Genomic DNA, 13,100 nt, shown 5'->3' with positions numbered 1-13,100 from the left:
TGTAAAACTGTAACCATTGGGGTGATGCAGGAATCTGTGTTGGATCACAGCTATTTACAAAATATATATAAATAATCTAGATGAAGTCCGTGATTATTCTGTAGCCACATTTACAGATAATATACCTGGTAGGAGGATTGGGTGGGAATGTTGTTGGGTGGTGGAGATACAAGCTCAGAGGAGGATACAAACAGCTTACTTAAAGATATTGAAAGATTGAGTGAATGGGAACAAAGACAGGAAGTGGGAAAATGTGAAGCTGTTTTCTTTGGAAAGAAGATTAATAAAACAGATTTTTATTTAAATAGAGGAAGATTGTAGTAAGCATCAGCACAAAAGGATTTGTGGTTTCTCATACAAGAAGCCCAGAAACCAAGCATACCTTGGAACAGGTAAGCAGGCAGCTAATTGAATAATGGTTTTTATTTTAATATGCTTGGAGTATAAAATTAAGTCTTACTGCAACTGTACAAAGCAGTAGTGAGAGTACATCTAAACTAGAGCAATGTGTACAGTTTTATTCTTTCTTTAAGTAATATCATTGGATGTAGTTCAGGGAAGTTTCACTGGCATGATCTTGAGTATACAGAAATTGTCCTATGGGGAAAGTTTTTTTGTAGCTAAGAAAAATGAGATGTGATCTTACTGAAGTGCAAATGGATAGAAAGTTTGGCGCCCATGCCCTAATTTCTGTAATGTGTTTGAAGCAGAGTTAGCTCCATGTTGAGAGTCTACATGTATAAAATTAACAATACAATGTAGGCGACTGCAGAATAAAATAGACTCTGGGCTCTTGTTCTGAATGCAATTAACCAGCCAGATGTGTTTTGTGCATTAAGTTGACTGCTAATAATCATTTGGAGAACCTTTTTCTCCAGAGGATTTTTGCATATTATGCAAAACTTCCAGCAATATGTGCTGCAAGGGCATTCTCCTGTATGTCTTCATCATCTAATGAATCAATGAGCCCTTGAGATCTAGAATCCCATTCTTTTATATTAAGGACAGTAGGTGCAGTAACCTCTATAGAAGACTCACTCCATCAATACCTCCTCCTCACCAGGACTCTGTGCTTGACTAATTGTTGCGGCATACTGACCACTTACTTATACTGAGTGTATATTGCCTGGCCCTGAGACTGAGTTTTTGATGGCGGTGGTTGGGATCAGTGATTGTGGACGCATGGGTCTTCTGAGCCCAGCTGTTCAGTTAGATGGCTGTTTTCCTTTCTCAAAGCTGCTGTCAGGATTTCAGATAAATTCATTTTACTTAACCTGTAGTAATTGAAGTGAGTGCCATTGCAAACCCACAGACTCTCACAGCTATCTTGGAAGGTGACAATATCCTAAATGCCGTTTAAAAACTCAGCAGTAAGGAACGGAAGCAAAAATCTACAATGTCATTATTCACATCTCGTATAAGGAAGGTGTGTCAGAAACTTCAGGTTTGTCGTAATAGTTATCAAGAAGGAAGACAAATCCAACCACTGGTAACTACTGAGTGATCTCCTATTGTCTGTCAGTCAGTCATTGCCAGGGTCCTCCTCAAATGCCACTTCCTAGTGGTGATTGTTAATGGTCTATTTTATAACCTGGCTGTTTCTGTTGTTAATAGCTCAGTATTCTTGTGTGTTCTGCTGATTATCAAATATGCCTGTAGACACAAACCTTAACTTCTGTATTATACCAGTTGATTTATTTATCAAGCACATTACCATCACTAAGGACAATCACATAGGGATGATATCTCGACACCTCAAAGGCAACAGCTTCATTGGATTTGGCCCCTGTTTCTGATTATACCCTCAGCAGTCAAGGGAGTTGTAGTGATGGATTACTTAACTTCTCAGTTTATCAATTCCAGCAGATCAAATCCAGAGGTCAGGGAACTGTTGACCTCAACAGTGGAGGCATGAACACTTGAGAAAATGGAGCATTGTGTGAAGGTTTTCTGTTTGTTGGTGATTTCATCAAGGATGGCCCTTTGGCTTTGCTGTGAAATTGTGGTATTGTAAAGCCCATAGGGACTGCCTTGGAGATGGAGCCAGCAGTTTCTGCCACGTTTGAATTAGATTTTGCAAGGTAGAGTGAATATTGTCCAATGTTGAATGTCCTACTGCATCCTTCACTTACAAATAATCTGTTTCAGTTCTTCATGTCACCACTGATAGGAGGTATTGTTCCAGGAACAAGTTCTCTGTCACTCATGCCTCATTATATTTTGTTGCTATGGGCAGGTGATTGAAGACCAATCTTATGTCTGTACAACAACACATCAAATAAATAAAGGCACGCACTTGGAGGAGAAACTAACTTGTATATTCACTTTGCAGAGAGAGCAACAAACTAATGAGCATGCGTTAGTTATCAGTCAATAATTAGTGCTAAGAGGAGTCACTGCATTACACATAACACTCAGATCCACACATTACACTTCCTCCCTCTTTAACTTTGTGCAACATAAAACTGCATATGCAACAAAACATTCAATTTATTTCCCTTTAAAAAAACATATTCAAATGAACATGCTTTCACAATAACAGTGTTTTCTTGATTTTTCTCTTTTGAAATAACAGTCCATAAGTAACTTCACTGCACTAAGTATTCAGATATTTGGGTGGCACTCTGTTTCTTTCACCATCTCAGGACCTACCGATGGCATCAGGTTTGGCAGGTGTCTTGTCAGAGACATTTTTCTCTGTTGTAGGTGTCACGTTGCTGTTGGTGACATGATCATCACTGAGAGGTAAGTCCAGTGGCTGTAATGTATCCATCTTGTTGGATGCAGTCAACTCAGGTGTGTTCTTCGGCTGAGCGTCCACTATCTGGTCCACGTGATATCTCCATGTATGATCTCCAACATTCACTGCGTACATCAGTGGTCTGGTTCTTGTGGCTATCCTACTGGATGTCCACTTGTCTTCTCGGTAATCACGCACTAGGACTTCCTGTCAAACCATGCAGCTCCTTGCTGATTTATTTGGCAAATGGCTGAACAGTTTATTCAGCACTTCCCTCTGTAGGTTTGGCTTCAGGAGGTCTATGCAAGATATCAGATTCCTGCTGGTGAACAGCATTGTAAGGGTTTGATATGTCATCACATGAACAGAGTTCCAATACATAAACAGGAACTTGTCCACCTTGTGCTGTAGAGAAATGTCCTCCTTGTCCATAACTTTAATGGACTTCTTGAAGGTTTGGATAAAACATTCAGCTAACCCATTCATTGCTGTGTGGTGAGGACTATTCCATGAATAGTCTGAACTCTTCTGACATGTATTGTGGTCTGTTGTCACTCATAATTTGTTCTGATAAGCCATTTCTGGAGGTGTTCTTCATCATTCTTGCTAGTCACAATGATGTCATCAATGTAACATTGTGTTCCTGGGGTATCTTGGAGAACTTCATCCAGTGTTCTTTGCTAAATTGTTGAAGCTGATGCAATGCCAAAGACAAGATTATTAAATTGGAACAGCTTGTTGTGAGTGTTGATTGTGAGGAACTTCCTGCTTAACTCCATAATCTGTATTTGCAGATTGGCTTGTGTCAAGTCAAGCTTTGAAAACCTCTGCTTGCCTGCCAAAGATGTGAAAATGTTTTCTATTTGTGCCAGGGGATAGGGCACGCTTAGCAGCACAGGGTTGATCCTCACTTTGAAGTCCCCTATATTCAAACAGCTCTGGCCTTCCCTTTCTTGATCTCCAGAACAATGGACATGGCCCAGTCACTCCACTTAGCCTTGGAGCAGATGCCAGATGCTTCCAAGCTCTGAGGTTCAACATCCTCTTTAGGAGGTAGTGTATAAGGTCACGCTTTATGGAATCTTGGTGTTGTTGCTCCATCCAGTTCAATTCTGGCCTTCATGCCTTTGAGTTTATCAATACCTTTCTCATTAGCATTAAGCAGCTGTGACAGTCTCTGGTTATTGCTATCATTTGGGTTGCAGTTGCCTGTTGATGACACGTTGAGAGTTTTGATTGTGTACCAGTCTAGTTGGATTTTTCTCAAGTATTCACTTCTGAAAATTGCTGGCCCTCCCTTTTTCAATGCATAAAGCTCTAACTGCTGTGGTTTGCCTCTGTACATCACGTTCACTTTCAGTTTGCCTTTGGGAGACACTTTTTCACCTGTGTAGGTCTTCAGCATTACTGAGGTCTTTTCTAATGGTAACTTAGAAAACTGTCTGTTGTAGTCAGCCTCTGAAATTACAGACAAAGTTGACCCTGTATTCAGCTCCATTTTCAGTTTTACAATAGACACATCTGTTGTGAGCCATATGATTTTCTGATCTCCTTCAGTATTGCTATAACGTTCTAGCCTTGACAGCCCACCTTCGTCAGAGTCTGTGTTGTCTGTTTCAGTTTCACATTTAGTCACTTTATGCCCTTGTTTGGAGTGTGTTTGAAACTTTTCCCACTGTGGCTTTTTGTCTGACTTGCATGATTTCCCTATGTGGTCTTGTTGCAACACTTTCTGCAATCTTTTTCTTTGAACCAACAGTCACTTGCATCATGGGGGGATTTGCCACATCGGTAGCATTTTTGACTTTTTGCACAATTCATGGAAATTTTAGGCATTTCACATTCTAAACTCGTTTTATGTAATTCTGCTGCATCCTTTGCCACAGTCTCTAATGATATTACAATGGTCAATGCCCGTTTCAAGGATAAGTCTCTTTCTGACCATAGCTTCTTTTGAGTGCTTTGACTATACATGCTACATACAAGCCTGCCCCTTAATGCATCAGAGAGTCCATCTCTAAAGTCACAGATTGGGAAAGTTTGTGCAGTTTTGCAATGTATTCAGAAATGTTTTCACCCTTTGACTGGTTCCTTTTGTGAAATCTAAATCTCTCAGCTATTACTAGTGGCTTTGGGCTCAAGTGATTTAGAAAAATTGTAACAATGTCACTGAGCGTCTCGCTTGCTGGCCTTTCAGGAGTTACTAAGTTGCTTAAGAGACTGCACATTCTAGCACCCATTAAGTTAAGAAATGTGGAGACTTTCTTTACCTCATCTACATCTTTAGCACTACAATACAGTTCAAACCTCACAATCTATGATTGTCAGTCCTCAGTAGCACTACCAAATTCATTAACTTTCCCAACTAAGGCCATCGTCATGCCATTTTTACTTTAGTTTTGCTAGTTGTGTGTCTCTCACTGTGTACTGTGCACAGTTACTCAATACCCTGTTTTAGCATCTGCGGCTGCCTTTTCTGTACTGGTTCAGTTCACCCTTTCCTCTCACAGTCTCTCTCCCTTCCTCTGAATTCTGTCGTCACATAACTGTTGGTGCTGTTGGTGATATTTGCTGACAATGAGGTTTGTACTCATTGCCAGTTTGCTGTGTCTGGACAGCTACATATCAAATAAATAAAAGCAGGCACTCAGAGGAGAAGTTAACTTATAAGTACACTTCGCAGAGAGAGCATGAGTAAGTTATCAGTCAATATTTAGTGCTAAGGGGAGTCATTGTGCTAAAAAGAATAGATCCATGCATTTCAACCAACTAAAAAAGTACTTCCACTACATATAATGACAAAGTTCAAGATAACAAATTCAGCATCACCTCGATAACAGTGGCTAGGCAATAAACAGAGGTCTAGACAGTGATTTCCAGCATCTGCAGAATCTCTTGTGTTCATAAGTTCAATAGTTTCCTAACCATGCACACATTAATACTGTACAAACATATGTACAGTACACATGGTTGTACTTGTATGAACACAAGCTTCCATGCAAAACAGTGCAACATGATACAATATATAGATGATACCTTTGTCATACTCAAACAAAATGAAATAGAGGAAACCTTTAACCAAACAAACAACATGTTCAGCAATATCAAGTTTACAATGGAAAGAGAAAGTTATATTTCTGACTCATATTTCTGGATATACTTGTCGCAAGGAGGACAGACAGTGCATTAGAGACATCCATCTACCAGAAGAGTACATACACGGTCCAAGTATTGAACTACCACAGCAGCTAACCAGCCTGTTACAAGAAAGGCTGCATTTGCACCTTGTTGAAGAGAGCCCCAACACTCTGGAGCAGCACCGAACTTCAGGCTAGGGAAGAGAAGCATTTATTCAAAGAGCTCCAGAGCAACGGTTACCCATGGAATTTCATCAGGAGATGCTTAATACTGTAAGAAAGAAAGCCTCGCAGACCTTACTCAGCGCACATTGAAGCGTGCAACCTCACTCTACATCAAGAATATCTCAGAAATGACAGCTCAGCTGCACAAACTTCATGGCATCACAATTGCTCACAAGCCAACAGTGACTAAGGAAGCTGTCTCAAGAACAAAGATACCAGTAAAGCCAACCAACAAAAGCAATGTAGTGTACAGTATCACCTGTAGAGGTTGTAACAAGAACTACGTTGGCCAGACAGGACATAATCTCTCAATTTGTTTACAGGAACACAAACTGGTGGTACAGGGTCATGATCCACTGTTGCTGACCTTGGTACATGAAGGCCAAGAAGGTCTATGAAAGTCAAGAAGGACACCACTTTAACTGGGACACCATGGTGATTCTGGTGCAGGCAAGCACGAAGCAGGCATGAGAATTTCTAGAAGCATGGTTCTTTTCTGATAATTCTGTGAAACAAACATATTGAAATAGACGCCATCTACGAACTCCTAAGAACCAAAGAAATGTGAGCCAATAGAATTGAAATCTCAGCTGACGGGGTAGCCAATCAGGACTGAAGCAAGTGAACAGGGGACTAAATAAACACAAGCAGTCCCAGAGAGAAACACTAACAACTGTGCACTATGTCACCTTGACCGCTGATGAAATACCTGCCGGCTAATTGCCAACCTTGCTGCACCACATCATCAAACAAAGCCACACAATTCATAAATATATGGATACATACACAGACTTGAAAGTAATAGAAGCACTTGTGCTAAAGAACATTAGCTACATATAAGCTACAGTATCCTTTATATTAGACAGTCAAGTCAAGCTAGTTTACCATGTAGAGGTGACTCCTTGGGTCAGCTGTTGGTCCTTTTTATGAGAGAGGGAAATAAAAGCAGCTCCTTCACTGGAGTGTTTCAAAACGACATGCTCTTGAAAATAATATTTCTTAACAGTTCAAGTTACTAGTCAAAATATACTGCCATTTTTGTAAATGTTTTCATTTCCTGTCACGGACTGAGGTGGTAGAAAGTGGTGTTGACAACTCCATTTCTTACATACCGTGAATCTTATCGTGAATTATCTGCTTATATTACACCGGCATCCGTGGGCTTTAAACTGAGTGAGAGAGATGCAGCATCTAAGATAAGAGGGGAAACAATTTTTCTTTGTAAAAGTGTTGGAAGTGGATGATGAGGGATGATGAAATGTGTTGCACTCCACTTGGCAGCTGCCATGGTTCAATGAAAGTACCACTGTGTTGCCCAGCATGTGTCTGATTGAGGTTTGGCCATGGGGCTAGCCCTGCAAAATATGGCTGCGACGGGCAAAGAATAGGGGCAAAAGTGAAAAGTCCAGTGTGTGACAGTCTGTGTCTAACCCTTGCCTCAGCATTAAACAATGAAGCTTTTCTCTCTTCATGACCTGCTTAATGTGCCACAGTCAGTCAATCTCACTGGCTATCCTGAGCAAGCAGATAAAGGGAAGATTTAGTACTCACAGGGTGAATTGAGTAATTACTGATTACAGGCACACATTCGCTGTTTATTTCACAGGAATGTACAACAGAAGTAAGAGCTGTGACTGAACCATATCCATTCTTCGGGAGATCTTTTATTTTTTTATTTAGTCTTGACATGTATGGACTGTACTGATTTGGAAGCTAAAAAGTGAAAGGATGCATGTTTCACTGAGATCCCAAGGCAAGGACTTGTTCACCTAAAGAGTATTCAGTTTTTAAGACTATTTTTCTTTGTCCTCCAAATATATGTCTAATGAGAATACAAAGCCACATGGCCTTGACAACAATGTCAAGAAAAGGAATGAGTCTCTTGGTTGATGTCCTCCACATTTTGCAGCTGAACAGTTGCCATGGTTGAATTCACAAAAGAGCTCTCTAAATTGGATTATTTAAAAGACAAATTGATCACTCCTCAAAAAACAAATTACCTGAAACTTATCTCGAGGCAAGTGCTTATCATTCCCAGAGCTTACTCCCACACCAAAGTTCTCCTTTAATACAGTCCTCACAATCTGCTTTGCACTTAATCATTCAGTCAAAAATGCCTTCATGCCATCTGAAAATACTTACTCACTGCCTGGATTCCTCCTCTTTTCAATTGCTTTCAGCATCACCTCTGATTGATTCAATATCTAACACATTAGGGATCAAAATATACTCTTTAGATCTTTCCATCTTTTATCAGTAATTTACCTGTGTGTATGCATTTAGAATTACCTGTTTTGTAATGATGGAAGACAAAATATTACATCTTCAGAATATATCATTGCAGTTGTATACTTAGACAGCCTGACTGATGTTATCCAGACCCAGTCATTCTAATCTAAATACTACGCCAGTTTTGATCATTCCTTTCTTTCAGAAAGCAAATTTTAGGACTTTCGTTGCTGATAAAACTCTTTTGGATACAATTATCACACACCGTCTGCACTCTCAATATTTTTGGGCTGTTTGCAAATGGACAGTACATATATATTCACGAGTGTATCATAATTATCTGTATGCATGCTTGTACTTGGGCACGGTTACGTGCACATAATGTACACATACAGATTACATAGATTCTTTGGATTTAAGGGTGTTAAGAGCAGCAGAGAAACAGGAGAATTGGGGCAGTTTCTTCAGAGAACTAGCACAAGCAATGTGAACATAATAGTTCTCTGAATAGACTTCTGTGCTGTCAGTTTCATTTCTTATGTGTGGGTGTGGGTATGTGCGTGTGCGTCTGCATGTGAGTGTGCATGCATGTGCGTGTGTGTGCGTGTGTGTGTCTCTGTGTGTCTGTGTGTGTATACATCTACATATGAACATACTGTACATTAGTTAATATAAACATGTTCCAGTCAATTTAGAAACATAGACAGCCTACAGCTCAATGCAGACCCTTCGGCCCACTGAGCTGTGCCGAACATTTCCTTACCTTCAGAAATGACCTAGGGTTACCCATAGCCCTCTATTTTTCTGAGCTCTATGTACCTGTCCAGGGGTCTCTTCAAAGACCTTAATGTTTCTGCCTCCACCACCATCGCCAACCGCCCATTCACCACTCACAACTCGCTGCGTAAAAAACTTATCCCTGACATCTCCTCTGTACCAGCTTCCAAGCACCTTAAAACTGTGCCCTCTCTTGCTAGTCATTTCAGCCCTGAGAAAAAGCTTCGGACTGTCCACACGATCAATGCCTCTAATCATCTTATACACCTCTATCAGGTCACCTCTCATCCTCCATCGCTCCAAGGAGAAAAGGCCGAGTTCACTCAACCTACTCTCATAAGACATGCTCCCCAATCCAGGCAACATCCTTGTAAATCTCCTCTGCACCCTTTCTATGGTTTCCACATCCTTCCTGTAGTGAGGCAACCAGAACTGAGCACAGTACTCCAAGTGGGATCTGACCAGGGTCCTATATAGCTGCAACATTACCTCTTGGCTCCTAAACTCAATCTGGTGATTGATGAAGGCCAATGCACTGTATGCCTTCTTAATCACACAGTCAACCTGCACAGTAGCTTTGAGTGTCCTATGGACTCGGACCCCCAAGATCCCTCTGATCCTCCACACTGCCAAGAGTTTGACCATTAATACTACATTCTGCCATCATATTTGACCCACCAAAATGAACCACCTCACACTTATCTGGGTTGAACTCCATCTGCCACTTCTCAGCCCAGTTTTGCATCCTATCAATGTCCTGTTGTAACCTCTGACAGACCTCCACACTGCCCACAACACCTCCAACCTTTGTGTCATTAGCAGATTTACTAACCCCTCCCTTCACTTCCTCATCCAGGTCATTTATAAAAATCACAAAAAGCAGGTGGTCACAGAACAGATCCCTGCGGCACACCACTGGTCACTAACCTCCATGCAGAACATGACCTGTCTACAACCACTCTTTGCCTTCTGTGTGCAAGCCAGTTCTGGATCCACAAAGCAATGTCCCCTTGCATCCCATACCTCCTTACTTTCTCAATAAGCCTGGCATGGGGTAATCAAATGTCTTGCTGAAATCCATATACACTACACCTACTGCTCTACCTTCATCAATGTGTTTAGTCACATCTTCAAAAAATTCAATCAGGCTCGTAGAGCATGACCTGCCTTTGACAAATCCATGCTGACTATTCCTAATCATATTATGCCTCTCCAAATGTTCATAAATCCTGCCTCTCAGGATCTTCTCCAACTTACCAACCACTGAAGCAAGACTCACTGGCCTATAATTTCCTGGGCTATCTCTACTCCTTTTCTTGATTAAAGAAATACCATCCATAACTCTCCAATCCTCCAGAACCTGCCCTGACACTATTGATGATGCGAAGATCATTGTCAGAGGCTCAGCAATCTCCTCCCTCGTCTGGGGCACATCTTGTCCAGACCCAGTGACTTATCCAACTTAATGCTTTCCAAATGCTCCAGCACATCGTCTTTATGAATATCTACAAGCTGAAGCTTTTCAGTCCACTGTAAGTAATCTCTACAATCGTCAAGATCCTTTTCCGTAGTGAATACTGAAGCAAAGTATTCATTAAGTACCTCTGCTATCTCTTCCGGTTCCATATACACTTTTCCACTGTCACACTTGATTGGTCCTATTCTCTCACATCTTATGTTCTTGCTCTTCACATACTTGTAGAACGCCTTGGGGTTTTCCTTAATCCTGTCCACCAGGGCCTTCTCATGGCCCCTTCTGGCTCTCCTATTTTCTTTCTTGAGCTCCTTCCTGCTAGCCTTATAATCTTCTAGATCTCTATCATTACCCAGTTTTTTGAATATTTCATAAGCTCTTCTTTTCTTCTTGACTAGATATTCAACAGCCTTTGTACACCATGGTTCCTGTACCCAACCATCCTTTCCCTGTTTCATTGGAACGTACCTATGCAGAACTCCACGCAAATATCCCCTGAACATTTGCCACATTTATTCCATACATTTCCCTGAGAAAACCTGATCCCAATTTATGCTTCCAAGTTCCTGCCTAATAGCCTCATATTCCCCTTTACTCCATATAAATGCTTTCCTAACTTCCCTTTTCCTGCCTCCTCCAATGCTATGGTAAAGGAGATAGAATTGTGATCACTATCTCCAAAATGCTCTCCCACTGAGAGATCCGGCACCAGACCAGGTTCATTTCCCAATACCAGATCAAGTTCAGCCTCTCCTCTTGTAGCCTTATCTACATATTGTGTCAAGAAACCTTCCTGAACACATCTAACTCCACCCCATCAAAATCCTTGCTCTAGGGACATGCCAATCGATATTTGGGAAATTAAAATCTCCCACCACAACAACCCTTTTATTATTACACCTTTCCAGACTCTGTCTCCCCATCTGCTCCTCAATGTCCTTGTTACTGTTGGGTGGTCTATTAAAAAACACCCAACAGAGTTATTGACCCCTTCCTGTTCCTAACTGCCACCCACAGAGACTCTGTAGACAATCCCTCCGTGACTTCCTCCTTTTCTGCAGCCATGACGCTATCTCTGATCAGCTGTGCCATGCCCCCACCTCTTTCGCCTCCCTCCCTGTCCTTTCTGAAACATCTAAAGCCTGGCACTCGAAGTAACCATTCCTATCCCTGAGCCATCCAAGTCTCTGTAATGGCCACAACATCATAGCTCCAAGTACTGATCCACAGTCTAAGATCATCCGCTTTGTTCACAATACTCCTTGCATTAAAATAGACACATCTCAAACCATTGATCCCTTCTCTACCACCTGCCTATTCTCCCTCTCACACTGTCTCCAAACTTTCTCTATTTATGAGCCAACCGCCTCTTCCTCCGTCTCTTCAGTTTGACTCCCACCCTCCCAGCAATCCTGGTTTAAACTCTGCCCAATAGCCTTAGCAAACCTCCCCGCCAGGATACTGGTTCCCTTGGGATCCAAGTGAAACCCATCCTTTTTGTACAGGTTACTCCTGCCCAAAAGATGTCCCAATGATCCAGAAATTTGAATCCCAGCTCCTTGCTCCAATCGCTCAGCCACGCATTTATCCTCCACCTCACTCTATTCCTATATTCACTGTCACATGGCACAGACAGTAATCCCGAGATGACTACCTTTGTGGTCCTGCTTCTCAATTTCCATCCTAACTCTCTGTAGTCTGCTTTCAGGACCTCCTCCCCTTTCCTGCCTATGTTGTTGGTACAAAAATGTACCATGATCTCTGGCTGTTCTCCCTCCCACTTCAGGATATCGTGGACGTGAGCTGAAGCATCCCGGACCCTGGCACCTGGGAGGGAAACTACCATCCGTACTTCTTTCCTGCGTCCACAGAATCGCCTGTCTGACCCCATAACTATAGAGTCCCCTATCATAGAAACCATAGAAACCATAGAAACTACAGCACAGAAACAGGCCTTTTGGCCCTTCTTGGCTGTGCCGAACCATTTTCTGCCTAGTCCCATTGACCTGCACACGGACCATATCCCTCCATACACCTCCCATCCATGTATCTGTCCAATTTATTTTTAAATATTAAAAAAGAACCCGCATTTACCACCTTGTCTGGCAGCTCATTGCATACTCCCACCACTCTCTGTGTGAAGAAGCCCCCCGTAATGTTCCCTTTAAACTTTTCCCCCCTCACCCTTAACCCATGTCCTCTGGTTTTTTTCTCCCCTTGCTTCAGTTGAAAAAGCCTGCTTGCATTCACTCTATCTATACCCATCATAATTTTATATACCTCTATCAAATCTCCCCTCATTCTTCTACGCTCCAAGGAATAAAGTCCTAACCTATTCAACCTTTCGCTGTAACTGAGTTTCTCAAGTCCCGGCAACATCCTTGTAAACCTTCTCAGCACTCTTTCAACCTTATTTATATCCTTCCTGTAATTTGGTGACCAAAACTGAACACAATACTCCAGATTCGGCCTCACCAATGCCTTATACAACCTCATCATAACATTCCAGCTCTTATAC

This window comes from Mobula birostris, chromosome 2 (genome assembly GCF_030028105.1).
Source record: "Mobula birostris isolate sMobBir1 chromosome 2, sMobBir1.hap1, whole genome shotgun sequence".
In the NCBI taxonomy this organism is placed as follows: domain Eukaryota; kingdom Metazoa; phylum Chordata; class Chondrichthyes; order Myliobatiformes; family Myliobatidae; genus Mobula; species Mobula birostris.
The sequence above is the reverse complement of the archived record's forward strand: the minus strand, read 5'-3'. Positions refer to the sequence as shown.